The sequence below is a fragment of the Eurypyga helias genome, unplaced genomic scaffold (assembly GCF_000690775.1).
Source record: "Eurypyga helias isolate BGI_N326 unplaced genomic scaffold, ASM69077v1 scaffold22448, whole genome shotgun sequence".
Taxonomy (NCBI): Eukaryota; Metazoa; Chordata; class Aves; order Eurypygiformes; family Eurypygidae; genus Eurypyga; species Eurypyga helias.
Window position 1 is genome coordinate 29,589 of NW_010265259.1, and position 14,195 is coordinate 43,783.

Below are 14,195 nucleotides of genomic sequence, written 5' to 3' on the forward strand. Positions count from 1 at the left end.
GCCGTAGATGCCTGACAACATGCCGTGCTGGCTGGGGGGAAGCCATGCTGTAAAGAGCTGGAGGAACACTCCTTTTTAACCCAGAAGGTGCAGCCCAGATGCCTCACCCCCCATAGCACTGCCCAAAGATCAACCAGAGGATGCTTCTGGGTCTCGCTGTGACACCCAGCGACAGCAGAGCTGGGGGGGTCGGTCAAACCGAGCTGCACATTGCAGAACATCCCTCTTTATGTGCTTTTCTTGTTCAATTTCCAGAGGCTGAGACTTTCTCTGAAGCTTTTATAATTCTGTAGATATTTGAAGACAGATCCGTACGCTCTCTCACGGCATCTTTGGCACAACTGGGCACACCCCACTGGCATGCAAGGCAGCGCTGCGGTGCGTGTGGCAAGGGGAGGCTGTATTCCGATGTCTGCTTGGGTTTTACACAATAAAATACTTGTTTCTTTGACACGAGCCTCTTGTCTTCCCTTCCCCACAGCGAGAACAGGCCCGTGGAAGCAGCGCAGTGCAGAGCCCAGCCCTCCCCCCGCCAACCTGCACGTCTCGGCTTCTCAACCGAGACCCCACCAGCCTCCCCATCTCTCCACACTCACAACAAAATCTCTTTTTTCAGCCTCTTTCCTAGAAGAGATCCAAACTCACTCCTTTATCAGAGGTTTGTGGCAAAATTATACAGGTACATGACCGAAGCTCTCCTTTCCATCAGCGCTTTCCAAGTAATTTGCTCGACTGGGACATTTGCGCCTGATTTGCACAACCCCTTTGGACCCTCCGGGGTGGCCGCAGTGCAGCGGCGGCTGGAAAAGGCAAATTGGGTGGGTTTCAGCATTTTGTTTTGCCTTTTGGATTCTTCGTTTCTAATTTAAACCAAAGCCTTGCAGCAAGAGGCGTTTTCCTTGTCACAGATGGATGCAGACCCTCCGGATGTGGGTTCACATCAGCAGTTTGCCGGGCTTGCCTGTAGGCTGTCAGCAATTCCCAGCAATTCCTCGCTGTCAGCCAACGAGCTAATTTTAAATTAGTTTAAAATTGGCCTTTCTAATATTTCTCCTATGTTTGGAAACAAGAATCCATGTGTTTCATGGTTCTCGCATGTCTCGGCATAGCCCCCCGGCAGCTGTGCACCGCAGCCAGGTAGGTGTGTTTGGTGGGTGGTGGGATCCTGCCCCTTCCCGGCTGGCAAAGGTGTCCAGCGCCCTGGGACTGCGGCCGCACGGGGCTGGTGCTGGTGGTGGTGGTGGTGCTGGTGCTGGGGAGGTAACGAGGCACTTGAGGAGCAGGCTGGGTGGGTGCCCCCGTGCTGTGCATCACTGTGGGGCCGTGACACCCCATGCCCGGCTCTTTGCAGCAATTCCTGCTCTCCAGGGGGATTTCACGCTCCTGAGGGCAGGGATGGGCATCTCCTGGGGTCGGATTCAGACCTTAACAACAAGAAATGCTGAGTTGCAGTGTGGCCAGGCTGTGGGCACTGTCCTTCACCCAAACCTTCCCTGACTGGGTGTCATCGCACATGCAACAAAGATGATTTATTCCAGATGTTTATCTGGACACACACTTTGCTTTGGGAAGCGAGGAGCCAGCTTTCGCTGCTGCAGCGCGTTCGCAGGGTGCCTGCAGCGCTGGCTGTCAGTGGCAGTTGCCGCGAGCCCGTACAGTGCTCCCAGAGATCGGCGTGACCCCGGTAAGAAAGTGTGCCTCGGGATTTTTTGTATCTTCTATTTTTCCCCTTGAAACTGGCAAACTGCCATGCGCTGTGCCATCACTGCAGTCCATGCAGTTTCGCAATTAAGTGGAGGGCAGCGTGTCTCCTGGTTCTCTTTGCATGAAGTATGCAACTCAAAGAAAAAATGAGGCTTGCAAAAATCCTGTACTCCCTTCTGTGCTTTCAGATGAAAAAAAAGAAAAAAAAATCACAGATTGTGCCGTTTGGAAGAGAGATCTTCATGGTCTGCCCTTCCAACTGGTCTGGAATTTCTTAATAATATATTCAAACAGCTCAGGGAACAGCCTTACAGAGCGGCATCGGCCGAGCTGGGCAGGTATGGGAATGTCTTCCCGCTGAACTTCTCAGCCTGAGTGATGCTGAACCTGTCCTTGTCCCCCCAGAGCAGCCCCGCTCGGGGAGGCACTGCGGGGGGAATTGTCTGCTTGCGCAGGAGGTTCTGCCTGTCTCCTGCCTTGGTGTGCAGAGCTGATGGGAGCAGGATTGGTGCTGGCTGTCCTGGGAGGGATCAGCAAGACCCAGTTTGAGACGTGGGATTGGGAAGAAACCTCTGGGATCCCCTGGATGCTGCTGCAGCCTTTAGCAGGTTCTAGTGTGGGCCAAAAAAAATGTGCAATTACATCCAGCACTGATGGCACATTGAATCTGATCCCGAGTGCTGGGTCCGCTGGCAACTGCGTTGGAGATGAAACTGGGACCAGTGGCTCCAGAGTGGGGTGATGCTCCTGGACCCTCCAGAGAAATAAAGCAGCTGGAAAAAAGATGCAGTGTGACTGCGAACGAACTGCCCGCAGCCCCCCTCGGCAGTGCTCAAGGTGGGGGTGAAGGTTGGGCCCCCCAGCCAAGGCTTGTGGTGGGTTCGGGGGGTGGCCAGGGCAGCGAGGGGACAGGGGACACAGGGACCAGCACACAGCCTGGGGGAGAGCCGCACGGAGCTGCTCACTGCGAGGAATATGTGTGTGTGAGGTTGGTAGGACGCATTGATCGCTCAAACGAGCTGTGCAAGCTGATACAACCCGATGAAGCTTCGGTGTGGTCGCAGCACTGATGTGGTGGGAATGTCGGGATCCTGCTGCCCTGGGTAAGCTGGGTGGCAGAGGGAGCAGAGCGTGTCCGTGCCGTGGGAGAGACTGGAAGGGTGGGGTACAGGGCGGTAAGATATCTAGCAGGACACAGACTGGGAGGTGAAGGTAGATGGACGAGCCGGAGGAGCATCGCGGCATGGCCTCCTCCCGCAGCATCACAGCTCTGTCACCTCCGCTCCCTTCCCGTGGCACACGGCACCGTGGGGACGTGCCAGCGCAGAGCCGGCTGGCGGCACCGGAGGGGACACCCTGAACGGCACCCAGCACCTGGTCCAGGAGTCCAGCCTGGTTTCTGAAGTCTGACTCACAAACGCTGCCTGGGTAAGGTGTCGGTTTGCAGCTCAATTTTAATCTAATCTCAAAACACTACCTAAACTGCTCATTATTTGGTGGCTGTAGTGAAATGATTCCTTTGACACTGAGCCTTTGATTTGGAATTACTACAGCGGTGGGTTTGCTGAAAACTAAGCTGTTACTATTTAAACTTCTGAAAGAAAAGCAGATTTGTGTGTAATACACTGACTTTTATTTTTCCCTTTTGCTTTGCAGGACACGAAGGAAATTGCTCCGTCACTTGAAATGGCTTTGCACATCCTTTAAGAACAAACCCGGGACAATGATGCTTGGACTGGAGGTTTTCAGGCTGAGTCCAGAGGGTTCTTTGCCCTTGAAGCAGACGGAGCAGGAGGAGGGCCATGCACCTGGGCAGCGAGGAGCCATCCATCAGTGCCGGCCAGCAATAAATAGTGCACGTGTGTGGCGCGGGGTGTGAAAACGCCTGTCCCCTGCCCGCTCCTGCATCTGCAGTAGACAGGTAACCCACGGCCAGGTCAGTCGAGTGTAGGACCAGTTGATACCCTGGAGCAGGAGGACGAGAGTGATTCTCTTCGCCCCTGTATTTTAGCCACATTTACCCGCTTTCAGCACAAGAGCTTTGCTGTTTGCTGCTGTGCAGGTTGGCACCTGCGGGGAGGAAGTGTGGTTTTGGGGGGGTGCTGTGCCTGTGGGGTGAGTTTTGCTGCTCAGGTGCAAACGTTGCCAGCCCAGCTCGGGGCTGCTGTGTGCTTTGTGCCTTGCAGAGGGCATCCCCACAGGAATGTCCACGTCGTCCTTGGAGAAGGGAAGGTGCTGCCAGCCCGGAGTCTTGCATCTTTCTCCCACGTGCACCTCAGAGCCTGGATCAGGCTGGAGCTGTGAGAGTAACCCCCAGCACCCCTGCACCCCTGGCTGCCTCCATCCCTCGCCAAGGAAGGCAGAAACTGGGAAGGGAAAGTGTTTCCACATCAGACAGAGACAGGTTTCTAATTAGCATAATTAAAGCATGCTCTTTTCTTCCAATGGTTATGCCTTCGGAGAGCCTTCATCAGCAAAACGATCTGTGTCAAGAGCTCCTTCTTTTGCAAGATGCTCATCGCTCAGGACTGAGAGTGCCCAAAGCCGTCCTGCTGCCGGCAGCGCTCACGGAGCCTGGACCCGGCTGTCCTGCTGGCAGACGCTTTCTTTGGCACGGCACATCCGTAACTGATGGAGACACGAACGCTGGCGTGGGTGAGCAGGGTGGGCTCATGTGCTGCCTGGTGCACATCAGGCAGCATGCTGCAAGGGGCACTGGGGCTGCCGACCCCTCGGACTCCCCATCACCCCCCCTGAACCATGACGCATTTGCAGGAGCTGTGTCCCCTCCAGTGCTCTCAGGGAATTCAGGGAACTCCATTTATTATATTTCCAAGTTTATTAGCTGGGTATGTAAGCCTCTTTTCAGACTAATAAGCTGTTTTTCCTGGTGCCTGCATCTGGAAAGATTCCACTTTGCTTGGTAACTCTGCTCGGTGGAATGGAAGCATGTAGCGGTGCACATCCACACCGCATCCCTCCTGGGATGGGACCTGGCAGAGCAGACGGGTTTTCTCCTGCGGGCTGGTGGCTCCGGCAGCAGTGATGGGAGCGAGGAGCCTCTCCTCTGCCTGCGCAGGCAGGGCCGGGCAGTGCTGGGCTCCCATCCCGCATGTGACAGGATTCAATTTCACGGCTATTGGATGCAGGGAGTTAATACCCGATAGCTGCCATGCACGGAGCCTCTCTGCCGCTTAAATGTGTCCCTTCCAAAAGGGAGATATAATTGAAATTATTCTTCCTGCAGGCGGTTCAACAGGCGTGGAAGCCTCCTCTTGCTCTCCTCGGTGTTTGCCATTGTGCCTGATCTTGCGTCCAGCAGTTGTGACAGCAGCCAAGCCCACCTCCTTTACATCGATTTGCTGGTGACCTTCAAATGGGCTTGGGCTGGGGAATTTGCTCTGCAAAGAGGTGAGCCTAGCCTTTGCTGACATGGCAGAACTGGATGGGAAATGAAAATAGCTCAGAATTGCCAAAGCGATGCAGCCTTGGCCAACCTCCCTCCTCTCTGTGCAGATGGAGAGCGGGGACAGTGCCCCTGTGCTGTCCAAGACCACTAAGGGTGACCCCAAGCCCTGGGTCACTGGCCAGGATGGGGACCGGCAATGCCAACCCCTACCCTTGCCCAGAGTGCCCATCCCGGCATGGGGATCGGTGGGGAGGAAGGCTGCTCCTTGGAAACGATCCCTGCCAGGATGGTGGCAGGATTTGTGCTCCTTGCCCAGCTACCCGCTGCTGCCTTTCCCCCCCAGCTCAGGGCTGAGTGGCTGCAGACTCAAAGCCCTCTCTCAGACTTGGGGGGGGGGTTGTTTTACTGGGCTGAATTTTATCCCTATTGAAGTCCCGCTGGGTTTCCTGACAGCTGTGTGCCATGATCCAGCGAGGCTCCCAGCAATCCCAGCAGAGCCAAGAGCATCTCGGTGAGTATATAACCACACCTTGCACAGGCGTGCCATCGCCTCCCGCTCACTGAGCGGGCAGCAATCCGGGGGGCTATTCCTTAAAGTCAGGGCAAGGAGCCAGAAGCAGAACCAGTGTCTTTGGGCTGAGGCTTGGCTGGGCTTGGCTTAGTCCAGCCCTCCTTCCCGCAGCCCCTCCGTGTGCTGTGCAGCCTCCGTGGGAGCTCCGGGGTTTAAAGCTGAGATCTGAATAGCAAATTAGCAGAGGATGTGCTAGAACTGCAGAGTACAAATTAAGAGCCAAAGGTACATTTCAGTGACCCCCATGTGGGCTCTGTCCTGGAGGCTCCGCTGCCTCAGCCGGGGCAGGGCTGTCTCTGCTCTAGGCACCTGCAGGTCTCTGTGCGGCTCTTGGTCTCTCTCAACTCAAAAGGTCCAGAATATGTATTATATCCATTATATATATTATATGTTATATGTATCTGTGCATTATAGAGCAGTTTGATATGTCACAAATAACTGGTGCATTAAGAAAAAGCCAGTATGATTATCCTTATTCTATTTCCCAGTTCTCACTAAAAGGGACTATTTCTTGAATTGTTACAATTGTTATAATTAATTTTTAGTTGTGGTACTTTTTTTTTCTTTTTTGAGTCTAGTCCGATGCAGGACTTTCCCACCTGTATCCAGAGAGATAATTTGCACCACGCACCCACTGGTGTCCATCCACCCTTGCTTGTTAAGCAAAATGAACCCGACACAACTGCGTTTTGCTGGGCAGCTAGCGATCATTTCTAATAATTTCTATTGGGCTAAATAAATACCTTGGGAAACAGGCCCCTCGGAGATGGCTGTGATCCTGGGGTTGAGAGAGGAGACAATCACACTTCTGCCGTTTTTTGCTGATGTGTTAAAAATAGCTCAAAGTCTTGGGGTTTTTTTAAGACAAAGGTCGCAGGGTTTGATACCTGTCCATTTTAGTTATTTCCCAACAGCACAACCTTTGCCAGCTGCCATCCTACACGATAAAACCTTTCTGCTTTGCCAAAATTTCCCAGCACAAGTGGGATTTCACTGGGACCTTGCATGCCCAGTGCTGTACAAAAAAGCAGGGTGCAGGACAGACCGACAGGCAGCAACCCTGGGCTCCTACCACCAGGAAGAGACGCCGATGAGGAGGTGTAGGGTTTGCTCCCATGGCTGCTGGGGCAGGTCGGGGTGTCCCAGGCAGGGGCCAGGACTCGCAGCCACCCACCGGCACCGGGAGCACGGCAGCTCCTCGGAGCACAGGGACCTGGGGAGCGCAGGCAGGGCTCCAGGGAAACAGGGCTCTGTGCTGAAAACGTGAACATGTGCTTTAGGGAAAGTGCCAAGAAAGCAACATTTGGATGTTAAGAAATGGCAGAAAACAGACAGATTTTTTCATGTGAAATTCAGCGCAGTGATGCCTGCGAGTTTCACAGAGCGCAAGCTGTGCGGCTTTGATAATTAATTAATATTTGCACAGGGCTTTGGGATCCTCAGATGAAAGGTGTCAAGTATTATCACCGTGATAGATGGCCAGTGACAAAGCCGGGGGGGTGTGCAGGAAGGGGAGCTGCGGGCTGTGCTGACAACCCTCCCTCCCACCCCCATGGGCTCCCCGGTGCGAGGGGCGGCGGGTAGAGCTGGTGGTGCAGGCCAGATGTGTACAGTTGTGCATCCAGAAAAGACCTTGAGGGCTTTGCGCTGACGTTGCTGCCCGCCGACCGAGCACGGCAGTGCCGGGCTCCCCGCTGCTGCAAGGGAGGTGAGCACGGCAGTGCCAGACTCCCCGCTGCTGCAAGGGAGGGGTTGGGGGGGGTGCTGCCAGCTCTGTACCCATCAAGCATCATTGCATTGACATCGCCAATTGCAGTTCTGAGCCCAAAACACCCCTCAAATTAAATTATTTATTCATATGGAATGTGCTTACAATTGCAAAAGGGATTCACTTAATTGAAAGTGCAGCCAGCATTTTAATAAAACTATAAAAGGGTGAAACGTGCATAAATGGAAGAAAAGTGTTTAATCTCAGAGCAATCGCTTGATGTTAGTGGGAGCATTTAGCTTCCAATATAGCTAAGCAAATAATACTGAGATCCCATGAGCAAAGAGATATTTTTATCTTTTTCTTTTTTTTTTTTTGCACAAGCCCTCGGTTTAAATTTGACATTATAATTGTGAATTATGTTAGTTCATTACCATAGCTACAGAAGGCTTTGACCAGCTAGTGGATCGCATTACTAATGGCTGTCACAGGTTGGCTGTGCATGTGTCGGCGTGACAGTAATCCCTCGGATGCGCACAGGTCTCCCATGCCCTGCGTGACACCACCGAGCCAGCCTCAGCTGCACGGGATGCCGTGGGCACATTATGGATGCAGGGTCAGCACGGAAAATAGCCCCTGCTTGTATTTAAGCCACTCAGATTGCAGGAGATGGCAGCTGTGTGAGGGACCCAGCTAACAAAGGGAGCTGCTGGTCGCTTGTCCCCATCCCCCTGGTCCTGCGAGCACTCCGCAGCTCCTGGGGCAGTGCCAGGATGGACCCTGCACCCAGTGATGGGTTGGAGAGTGAGAAAGGCTTCTGAGCACCTTTTGTTTTATAGTTTACACCAGCGTGACACGCTCCCCTCTCGTAGGGGCTGCTTTTAGGAAGGAGTTGGGGATCCCTGGGACTGGCACTCGTTTCCCAGCTGGAAGGTGCTACCACGGCTGCACCGAGGAAACACAGAAAGGAACAAGGAGCTGCTGGTCCAGGCACCGAGGATGCTACAGCGAGGACATGACCACCTCGGGGGAATGCAGGACTCAAGAAAGCATTTGCTTACAGATCATCAGCACAACGGGGTCCTGGAGCTCCATCTCCTCGAGAGCAGCACTACACCTCCACCTCCCTGGTGCACCGCAGCTGGGAGCAGCACCCTCCTGCGCTTCACTGTGCCAGTCGGACTAGTCCCACACCAGGTATAAAGTAGTCCCACGCCAGGTAGAATGGGCAGTGCATCTCTGTTCAGCAGCTCCCAACAGCCAATTAATCCTTTGTCTTGTTAATAACTCGGAGCAGCTTGTCTGGGCTGCGCTGGCTTGTCTGCTTCCCGATGAATAATATAGCACAGCAGGGAGGTTGCTCGGGAATTATGCGGTGATTATAATTAGTGTGGCAAGTGGAAATGTGGGGCATGGAGGGGTTGTTCTCCGGGAGACGGGTGGGAGGATGGAGGCAGCGAGCTCCGCTCCAGCCCGGGCTGGTGCACCCATGGTGAGTGCTGCTGCCTATTAATAGCACCCGGCTCCACGTCAAGGACGAGGCCATTAACGCTGGAGGAACTGCTTCTGCCCAGCCCTGCAGTGATGCTACGGGGGGAGGTTCCTGCCAGAAACCTCCTCTTCTTCCTTCAGGCCTCTGATAGCAGAAATCCTGGACACCCTGCACAGGGCTTCATTGTCTGCTGCCTGGAAATGCCCCAAATGCACTGTCCTGCTCCATGGGCTGTGCTGACCCTCCCAGATTGGAATCTGTCCCTTCCAGGGCAGGGCTGAGGGACAGGCACGGTCCTGAGGGACAGTTCGAGGGGTACAGCTGAGAGATCCCAGCTCCAGAGAGATCCCCGTGCAGGTGCCACCGGCGATGCTCAGGCTGTGCTTCTGCATCCCAGAGCTGATTTCATAACCGGTGCTAACGCTGCTAAATTACTGTGGCGAGAGAGCACAGGGGAGAGGGACAAGTTCTGGCTTTCACTTTTATAGAGATTAACTAAGAAACATGCAGAGCAAACCCCCAGCAGCTGTGGCCTCCCCTCCGTGCAGCGCGATAGCTCTGCTGTGCCATGGCACTGTAATGAGGGGCACCGGCCACTCTCCAGTCAGACTCCCCCTCCCGCTGCTTGTAGGGGTGGTGGTACCCCCACCCACACAGGGCACAACCCAGGCTGTTCCTCTTGGCCCAGTGAGCAAATCCCCAGGGATTTTGGGCAGATTAGGAGCATTAGCAGCAGCTGGGCAGGGGTGACCACTTTGACTTTGCAGGTTCAGGTCCTCCTGCTGCTCTCGAGGCCTCAGAACACTTGTTACAGGACAGCTTTTGGCTCCTTCTGCTGCTGGGCTTAGCCTAAATCCCTGCCTAGCAGAAAAACCGAGGGGAAGGAGCTGCAGGCTTTGGGCTTCTGAACTGAAATCCCTCCTGGTGCGTGCCAAGGCAGAGGCTGCAGCTCCTTTCCCAGCCCAGGGATACCAGGTCTGTGCCTGGCTCCTGGAAATCAGAGCAGGTTTTGCCAGGGGAAAACTCCCCTCCTTTCTGGGGAGGCAGCTGAAAGACATCCTGCATCAGCCACTGCTCTTCCCAGCATCTCTGACTTCACTCATCAGATCCCTCTCCCACACCATCTCCCAGCCTCAGCTTTAGGCTGGGTTTTGTTGTCAGTAACTCCAATGGTAAAAACAAACAAAATCACCTTTAAGAGACGTTAGACACAAAAATTCTGTGAAATCTTAACAGATTCCTAAATCCTGCCCCGCTGTATGGCCTGCAGCCTGTGCAGGCATGGGGCTGCAGGTGATGAGGCACTGGTGGTCTCTGGGCGAAGCCTGGTCTGGCTGCAGGAGCAGCAAGGACAGATCTGACCAATTCAAACCAACGTTTGGGTACAGGGGCTCTGTGGGACCATTTCCAGCAGTGCTGCACGGACACAGTGCCACTGCTGCTCCTGCCCTGCACTGGGGAAAATGATGTTCCCACCCCCCTGGAAAGAGCTGAGCCCATAGCCCATCGCAGCTTTTGGGCTGTGGCCATAGAAGAGCTGATTCTGCAGAGATGTGCTAACACAGCCACTTCTCTCCAAAGTGGTCCCTTTCCCTGACGTGGCCAACCAAAAACTGACCCCACACAGATCCAGCAATGGCAGCTGGTGGTAACTCGGACTGCCCAGAGTTCATCAGCTCTGCTCCGACCGCAGCGCTCGGCCACCTCTGCAAAACGAGCGTCAGCACCTGCACGACACCCTCCTCTGCAGAGCACCCTTCCAGCCCTTCCCCAAGCCCCCGGGGTCCCTGCGTGCTATGGGGCAGCGAGAGACAGTGAGATGGGGAAATCTCTCCAATCTGGGATGCAAACTCTCTAGCTGAGGAGCTGCTGGTAGCAGCCTGGTCTCCGAAACAGCATTTGTATTGCATGTTTTGTGGAGTTACTGTAACCAAGGAGATTGGAAACACGGGAAAATGGTTAGCCCGGCTTATCGGGGGCTTTTCTTCATCTCTGCTATTGCACAGAGTTGTGCTCACTTTAATAAAGAGGTTGGAAACGGCGTAGCCCTTTGCAGGGAGAGACTATTCTTCAATAAGCGTACAAGGTATGCTCAGCTGGCATCTGCTGATATAAAAAGATGGACAACTTAGAAAATCAACGCAGCTAGCGGCTGAAATTATCTACACTCCTCTAGTCATAAAACTTACACCCGAATTGCAAAACTTACTGGGCAATTTCCAAACCGGCGTGAGTGGGCATCGTGCCGAGGAAGGCCCCTTGCATCACTGACAGCCCGGTGCAGGGGTGCCTGGGCAGTGGTTTGTAGGGCTGCACCCATGTGCTGTGCCAGCAGGGACCCCTTGGCCACATCCAGAAAGGGCAGAAGACACGGAGATACAGATCACCGGGAAACCTCCGCTGAATGCTGCACCGCAGCCCCCCAGCATCCCACCCCAGCCCTACAGCAAGGAGCTGCATGTTCCCGTATGCGGGACAGAGCATTAATATATTCCTGCCTATTTTGGAGTCTGCTCCTGGGGAGGAAAGCCATTATTTAAACATTAATTCCTTGTGTGGGCTCTCCTGCAATAAAGCAGGAGTGCGGAGGTGTTGAAGGAATTACGTTTTTATTTAATCACGGAGTAATTACAGGACCATAGATCTACAGAGTGGCTCTGATTGACTTCCCTGCCCAGATCAGCCCCAGCTCATGGGAAGGGCTGAGCTGTTTGATGCCAAATACACGCAGGGACGACTTTACATCGGGCACGGCCTCTGCAACTCGGCTGCAGCAGCCCCTGCCAGATGCATCCCAAAACCTCCCCGGGGTCCTGCATGCTGCCAGACCCTGCCTGCACTCCCCCAGCTGCCGGACCTGCTGAAGGCCTCTCAGTATGGCTGAGAAGCTCATCAGGTTTCACATCCATCCATCCATCCATCCATCTCTATATATACACAGAGAGTCCTGCAAGGAGAGCCCCAGCTTGGATGAGGCTCCACTTCCAGGGTAGTTTTGCACCAGAGACCTGCAGCCCCATCACACAGAGCAGATACCCTGGGGCCGCATCCACACCCCTCTCTACCTTCAAATTTTGTCCAGGACACCATTTTACAAAAGACAGAAGAAATTCCATGTGGCATTTGTGCAAAAGAAATGCTCCGTGGCAAGTGTAAAAGCAGGGACACCAGCAGGACCAGCTTCACTGGGAAGGGGACAGTGCTGGGAAAATCATCCTCTCCCCCAGCCCACGGCCACGACTTTGAACCTTGTTGTGTCTCAAAGCTTCCACCAGCCTCATCAAAATGTGGTAATGCTGATTTTAAGGCCAGAGGGATTCTGCAGGGTCTGGGCTGACCTTTGAGCATGGGCAATTAAATTCCTCCAGCCGCTGCTGGACGGAGCTCAGTCATTCGTGTTGGAGTAAAGCTTCTTCTCGGGAAAAACATCCCGTCTTAATTTGAAAACTTCAAGAGATGGAGAAAGAACCACTTCCCCTTGATAATTTGTTCCAGTGGTTAATTACCCTCACTGTTAGAAATGTGTCCTTTGTTCTAATTTAAATGTGTCTGGCTCCGGCTTCCAGTCATTAGTTCTTGTTATGCTTTCCCTGTTAGATTAAAGAGCCCTTTCAGAGTCCACTTTATCCCAGGGAAGGTTTTTGTCCGGTGGATTCAAGGCACCTCTGGATCCTCTTTTTGCTAAACTGCGTGGACCACACTCTCCCCTCACCTCTCAGAGGCATTTTTCCAGACCTCAAATAATTTTCCTACTTCTTTTATTCACCCTTTCCCATTTGCCCAAACCCCTCTTTAATTAACCACAGCTCCCGGACCTGCCTGGAATATTCCCCTTGGCCCCGCAAGCACCGCAGCACGATGGTAAAACCAGCCCCAGCCCCACGCTGGGGCTCTTTGCTCCAACACAGCGCGCGCGTTAGCAGCCTATCACCAAGTGCAGCTCCGAGAGTGCCTGTTGAATTGCTTTTCTCCTACAGCCTCTAAATTAATCTCACATTTGATATTTTCTGGGACGCAGCCTCCCAGCGTGTCAGCACGGCCTATATTTTCTGTCTCTAGATTGCAACATCGCCTTGAATTGTATTGAAATGTATTTTTTTCTTGGACGGCAGCTAATTCACCAATTAACCCAGATCCCCTGCTCCTGTGGGACACCGGTTTGCCAGCGGTCCCAACAAACGTAGCTCTCGAGCTGCTTTCCAGCAGCACCCAGACCTTGGAGGAAGGCAACTGTGTCCAAGAGCTGGAGCTGTTTCTTAAGAAGCTGTTTCCTAAGCAGCATCCTCAGCACCGGCACCTTCGGCAGCAAGCCGCTCGGCTCCCGAGCACTGCTGCCAGTGCTAATAGGTTTAGCACTGGGCCCCATGGCTTAAGCTCCTCAGTGGGAGTAATGCTGTGTTTGCGGGGAGATCAGGGCGATGGTGCTGCTCAGGGATCCCTGCTCCCATCCCCATCAGCAAAGGCAGCCTGGGAAGCACACGGGGAACTCTCTGCCCTGCTCAGATCTTGCAGCTCTCCCCATGGATGCTGGCAGGGCTGCTGCAGAGGCACATAGAATCACAGAACGGTTTGGGTTGGAAGGGACCTTAAAGATCATCCTGTTCCACCCCCCCTGCCATGGGCAGGGACACCTTCCACTAGACCAGGTTGCTCCAAGCCTCATCCAGCCTGGCCTTGGACACTTCCAGGGATGGGGCATCCACAGCTTCTCTGGGCAACCTGTCCCACTGCTCCCCACCCTCTCCGGGAAGAATTTCTTCCTGATGTGCAAGGGGTGGCCAAGGCACCCCCCGAGAGAAGGTAGAGATGTGAGGAGGCTGAGAGTGCACTCCTCAGGGCTCTGGCTTGGCAACCAGAGTAGACACAGGCAATCGCCCAGCCCCACAGTGCTTCCTCTGGGCAGAAAACGGTCTCCCACGGGAGAGCCGGTGGGAGAGCCATCAGTTCCTGCAACGCATGGAACGCAGAGGTGAAGGATGGGAAAGCCAAGGGTGCTGCTGATGCACTGCACACTGCAAGCAGGCGGATGGCACGGCACCCAGCATGCTGGCACAGGGGTGAGGAGCACCCCCATCCCAAGCCAAGCATGAGCTGGCTGCCGCCGCTGGCACTAACCCAGCCTTGCTTGCAGTCACTGAGTTGCAAGCCTGAGGTGTTCTCAGCAATTATATTTCACCCCTAATGATGTCTCCAGTTAACTGCAGCGTCATCACCAGCTCAGCAACCTGTGTGAGCAGGACAGCTCTGTTCCCTGCCTGCTGACATCAGCAGCCTGTCCGGGATCCAGCCCCCAGGGACACTGTTAGCACCA